The sequence below is a fragment of the Podarcis liolepis genome, assembly GCF_965112155.1.
Source record: "Podarcis liolepis genome assembly, chromosome: 2".
In the NCBI taxonomy this organism is placed as follows: domain Eukaryota; kingdom Metazoa; phylum Chordata; class Lepidosauria; order Squamata; family Lacertidae; genus Podarcis; species Podarcis liolepis.
The window spans coordinates 124,757,081-124,763,561 of record NC_139555.1 but is presented as its reverse complement, the minus strand read 5'-3'; positions in this window follow the sequence as shown (position 1 = coordinate 124,763,561).

Sequence of the window (6,481 nt, the reverse complement as noted above, 5' to 3'; positions counted from 1 at the left end):
CCAATGACAGAGTTACTTCCACATAATACACTGAAAACACTCTTATACCAACACTTTTGGCTCCCCCCCAAAAAATAATAATAATGAGAACTATAGTTTTTTAAAGATCCTGAAAGTTGTTAGGCCACCCCTCAGATATATTTGGTCTGGTGATGCTGTTCTTCAATGCCAGTCCAGTCCAAAGTAAGACCATAGACATCCACACCGTAATCCTAGGTGCAGGGGCTGACCTGGGCTGTATTGCTGAAACTTGGATGTGTTAGCTGGGTGGACAGGACCATATTCAGATCAACTGGATAGTCAGCACAGGCCTGCCAGTGGGGTCAAAGGGCGGTGTGTTGTTGCTATTGTCCATAAAAGCATCACCTGCTTTAACAAAAAAAACCTTGGGGTGGGTTAAGAGGGTTTGTTGGGGTTGATGAACAGACAGGGAATGCTGGTGGTCTATCAACTCTATAGTACATAACAGCTCTGCTGAGAGAACTTCACTGCTTGCTCTTTTGTTAGCGGTCTGATATTCAATGTGTCACCAAAGCCCTTAAGAGCTTTGGGCCATTTTATGTGAGGTCTGCAAACGATGCCTTATGAGGAACGGCTAAGGGAGCTGGGCATGTTTAGCCTGGAGAAGAGGAGGTTAAGGGGTGATATGATAGCCATGTTCAAATATATAAAAGGATGTCACATAGAGGAGGGAGAAAGGTTGTTTTCTGCTGCTCCAGAGAAGCGGACACGGAGCAATGGATCCAAACTACAAGAAAGAAGATTCCACCTAAACATTAGGAAGAACTTCCTGACAGTAAGAGCTGTTTGACAGTGGAATTTGCTGCCAAGGAGTGTGGTGGAGTCTCCTACTTTGGAGGTCTTTTAGCAGAGGCTTGACAACCATATGTCAGGAGTGCTCTGATGGTGTTTCCTGCTTGGCAGGGGGTTGGACTCGATGGCCCTTGTGGTCTCTTCCAACTCTATGATTCTATGATTCTAGGTATCGCCTTACCCAATCTTTATTCTCTCATCTGCTTCAAACTGGCATTGTTACAAGGGCTAAATCATACTCATTCTGCCCTTGTAAGTTGTTGATCCTTAAGTGTGGCAACACATGTACTTTGGAACTCCTTGCCTTTTGACTCTTTAGCTGAATTCTTTTCAGCACCTGACAAAACCATTTTGGTTTAATGAAGGGATTTTTAGAAATTTGCATGTTCTTTAATCTACATCAAGCATAACTGTTTATTTGAACTATACTTCGAATCTTCAAAATATATGTTAGCAGCTTTGTCTTTCATTGAGTTTTAATTTTTTAGTTGGTTTTTGTAAGCAACTCAGAAGGTCTATCTATAATAAAGTGCTGTATTAATTTTGTTTAAAATTAAAGCAAAGATTTAGACAAATTCATGGAAGCGGGTATGACTGTCGTCAGCTACTAGTCCTTATGGATATGTTATCCCTCCACTGTTGGAGGTAGGTTGCCTCTGAGTACAGGATTGGAGAAATCACAAGTATAGAAAGGGCCACTGCCTTCACCTCCTTCTTGTGAGCTTCCCATTGAGGCACCTGGTGCCCATTATGGAAACAGAATGCTGAACTCTTATGATAGAATACCTGCAACTAGCAAAACTGACCGGAAAAATTAGAGGAGTGTCAAACCAGAAGGTATATAGGGAATGGAAAACATTACAAGAATATCTAAAATCGTACTGTACGAACAGTAAGATACTTGCAGAAGTAGAGTGATACTGGTAAGAAAGAAATACATAAAATATTATATTGGATTATATATATATATATATATATATATATATATACACACACACACACAAAACAAAATAATATGAATCTGTGCAAAGAATACAGATAATATAAGTAGTATAATGAGAATTATTGGAAGTTATATATTTTAATACCACTACCGATCTTCAGGAGGAGGTGGGGTTGCGGGCTCACGACCTCGCCCACTCTCTCTCCCGCGAGGCTGGCGCCAGCCTCGCGGGAAGCCGGGATTCCCCTTAGTTTCCACTCCCCTGCTGTGCCAGCCAATCGGCTGGCGGCAGGGGCGGGCCTTCCTGAGGCCACTTAAGGTCAGGGCAGCCCTCGGCTCGCCCCCTTTTCTCCCTGCAGCTGACCCGGTTGGATCGTCTGCTTCGTGCCGTTTTTTGTTTTTTGTCTCTGGGTTTTGTTGTTTTGCTTCGGGCCTTTGGCGCACCTTGAGCAGGAATCTTTAGCCCTCTGAGCCGCCCGCTGCAACGAACTCGCGAACGCGAGCGGACGCCGCGCTCGGAGAGAGCGAGTTGTGGGATCGCCGCTTTTCTGCCGCCTTTACGTCGCCTGCTGCCTCGCTTTGGAAGGCTTCCCGGAAGGATCGTCGCTAGTGAGCTGCTGCAGCGCTCACTTAAGGTCGCAAGGCGGGAGCGGGTGGTTTAAGGGTGAGCTCTGCGAGAGCCAGCAGGCTCTGACTTGCAGGGCCAGGGCGCTCTTGCGAGCGTGCTCCGGTTAGCTGAGGGTACGCGCTCTGGTTTGTTTGCTTAGCCCCCCTTCGGCCTCCGGCTTGGGTACAGCCGTCCAGTGATTGTCTCCAGTCTTTGTCGCGAGGCACTAAGGGGTCACCTCAGTGGCAAGAAAAAAGCGGCAAGCGAAAAGCGGGGGTTGCTCTGGGGCTTTCGCGGCGGCCGTTCTTAATCGCAGCGTCCCGGTTGCCTAGGCAACAACCCGGCCAGCCGCCATTTTGATCGCACCACGTGGCTCTCGCGGCGGCCATCTTAGGACAGGCAGTTTTGGTAGGGAACGCTCAGAGGCTTGCCGCCCCCCTTTGCCCCTTGCCGGGGAGGATTAGCCCCTTTTATTTGGTGGTTGCTTGTTGCTTTCTGCGGTTTTCCCCTTCAGGAGACGGCCTTTCCTCCTCAATTGGCCGTAATTAGCCTTAGCGTTTACGCTGCTTCGTAATCTTTTGGCATCCATTTCTGCTACAACCGCGGCTGCGAATAGCAATTTTTCCTCCGGGATCTGACGCCGCAATTGCTATAGCTGTGTACCTGACCGTGGACTGCTGCCTCTTCCCTTATTTCTTTATTTTATTTTCCGGGACCACTCCCTGGTAGTCGGTTTCCCCAAGTGAGGGGGGACTGCGCTGCAGATTGCATTTAGCTGCAGATAATTTTTAGCTAGTGGCCAAACAACTAAGTGCTTGATTTTGATTCCTGGCCGTGAATAATTAACAGTTGGTAGATTTCTAGATAACTATAGCAGGATAGATAGATAGATAGTCAGATAAACAAATAAATATATAAACAAGTAATTAAAGAAATAAATAAATAGATAGATAGATAGATAGAAATACAAGCAATAAAAATAAATAAATAAATAAATAAATAAATATTTTTTAAAAAATAATAATATATATTAAAATTAATAATAAAATAAAGATATATATACATACATAAAAAAATTAAACAATTTCAGAGATAAATAATCATCTTAGTCTAGTATAAAGCAATCCGGGTAGCGTGATCAGGGAGTTAAAAAATACGCGACTCGCATAAACTTGACTTGCGCCCCCTCCCCAAGTTTCTGCTTTTGGCTTCAGCATGGAGAGCAACGGCAATCCCCAACAACCTCAGCATGGTAATGCCCTGCTACCAACAGGCCCATGTAACCCTCAGGCTCTGGCGCAGCTCTTTTCCGCGCTGCAATCATTCTATGCGCAGTGCAGGACACCTATCACTCCCTCTCCGAACATAGTCGAGGTGTCACAAGATTGCATACCGGACACCCCCCCCAGTCAGCAAGGTCAGGATGGTCCCTCCACTAGTTCAGCTAACGTGGATAAGCAGGCCCCCAGCAGGCCACGGACACGCTTGCAAGCTGCTCGGACTCAAAAATCTAAGTCAGGTCCGCTGAAGGGCAAGGCGCCTGCTCAAAAGCCTAGGGCAAATGCGCAAAAGGCCAGGACTCCTGTGGCTTCCACGTCAGCCCCGCGTCAAGAGGTAATTGATGTTCCTAGTGTTTTCCAGGACAACCCAAGGCAGTAGAGCACCTCGGAGGGGTCATCGTCTGAGGAGGAGCTGCCCCCTCAGCAGGTGGCCCCAGCCAATGACCCGGCCCCGGGTGACGACGCATCACGGGGCGGAAAGCGGAAGGCGAAGAAGAAGCACCGGTCCAAGAAAAGCAAGAAGAGAGACACTTCTGACTCCGAGGACGAAACAGGTACCTCTTCATCAGATGGGGATAGTGACGCTCCAATGGAGACATATTGGGGGGAGGGGGAGGACACAGGAGCACCCCAGTGGGTACATGAAAGGAGGGCCAACTCACACAGGAAGACATTTAATGGCACACTTGATTGGAAGGATGGGGCTCTGGTTCCAGACGTGAAAGTCTCAACCAACTCCGCCACTGACTTTATTTTGGGGAACCACCTCTCTAAGAGGAAAAGGAATAAGATATTGAATGGCAATTACGTTGACATGTTTTCCTTGCTACCCCCAGCTCAGGTAAAAGGGAAAGGGGAGAAAAGGAGGTACTATGGGAAAAAGAGGTACAGGGCACCCCGGGTAGAGCGAACGTTTGAGAATTGGCTTAATGGGTATCAAGTTTTTATGGCAGTAGTGTTGGGATGCTATCCCAAACGAGGCATGCACCTCGCGTCCTACCTGGCACACGTCAGGAGGGCGTGGGAGCTGGCGGGAGCTGAGGCTGCCTTGGCGTATGATGAAGACTTTCGGAGGAATGCCTCGCTACTGTCTTCAACGCGCTGGGACCAAAAGGACAACAATTGCTGGTTTGAGCATGTGGGGCCCAACATCGAGAAGAAAACCACTGATCAGCTGAAATCTGGTAAGGTGGAAGCTCAACACCGTAGACAGTGCTGGGACTTCAACAAGGGTACCTGTCAGCGCGTAGCTTGTAAGTACTTGCATGAATGCGATAAGTGCTTAGGCAGCCACCCCGCAATCAACTGCTACAAAGGGAGGCAGCAGCCCTTTCGAGGAGGCAGGGGTCACCTCACCTGGGGAAATCGGGGTGCCCCTGCTGGACCTTCAGGACCCGCCCAAGGGCCAGCTGGGGCTCGATACTAACGTTTCCCTAAGCCTAGCGTACTCCCCGATAAATTGCGGCCATTGAGAGCACTGTTGAAGTTGTACCCAAATAGACAAGCTGCCCGTCTACTAGATGAAGGGTTTTCACAAGGTTTTAGAATTCCGGTTGCTTTCACCCCCAATTCCGGTTGCCCCCCTAACCAGAAATCAGTTCTAGAAAGACCTGACATTGCTACAAAAAAGATCCAGAAGGAGATTACAGCCGGGAGGGTGGCCGGCCCATTCACAACACCGCCTATCAAAGAGCTTCATATCTCCCCGCTCGGTATTGTCCCAAAGAAGGCTCCCGGTGAATTTAGAATGATACATAACCTGTCTTATCCCAAGGGAGCCTCAGTTAATGACGCCATTCCCCAAGAAATGTGCACGTTGAAGTATTCGTATTTCGATCAAGCCGTGCGGTTGGTACGGAGCTTTGGCAGGGGCGCCTTTTTGGCGAAATGCGACATTGAGTCGGCATTCCGCCTTCTCCCGGTTCACCCGGATGACTATCGTTGGTTGGGTTTCAAATTCCAGGGAGCTTACTTCATAGACAAAGCAATGGCCATGGGTTGTTCTATCGCCTGTGCTGCGTTTGAGACCTTCAGCACATTCTTGGAATGGGCCCTAAAATTCAGAACTGGCGCTGAAGGGGTGGGTCACTATCTGGATGATTTTATTTTAGTGGCAAATAACGCAGAGGAGTGCAGGACACTCCTCCTTGCTTTTGAGTCCTTAGCCAGAGACCTTGGGGTCCCACTGGCAAGCGAGAAGACTGAGGGTCCAGTCACGACTATGACTTACCTGGGTATTGAACTTGACACTGTGGCCCAAACCTCGCGCTTACCAGCCGATAAGTTGGTTGCCCTAAGAGAGCTTATCTGCCAAATGCTGCCTTTAAAGAAGGTCACCCTGAGGCAAATTCAATCCCTCCTGGGGCACCTCAACTTCACATGCCGCGTGGTCTCACCCGGCCGTCCTTTCTGCGGCCAACTGGCAAAGCTGTCTGCGGGTCTACGGTCACCTCATCATAGGATACACCTTTCCAAGGCAGTAAAGGCAGACCTTCTAGTTTGGCTGCAATTCTTGGATGGTTTCAACGGCATATCGCTTTGGCAGGATAGTTTGGCCCTGCAGTCAGATTTCCAGGTACATTCAGATGCGGCTGGGTCCTTGGGTTTTGGCGTTTACTTCAGGGGCCAGTGGTGTGCTCAACGGTGGCCCCCCTCCTGGCAAGGAAAACCAATACTACGTGATTTGACATTCTTGGAATTCTTCCCCATTGTAGTGGCAATCCACTTATGGGAGGCCCAGTTCAAAAACCACAGGGTCTGTTTCTGGACTGACAACCTAGCGGTTGTTTCAGTTTTGAATAAACAGTCGTCACATTCACCTAGAGTAGCGTCCCTTTT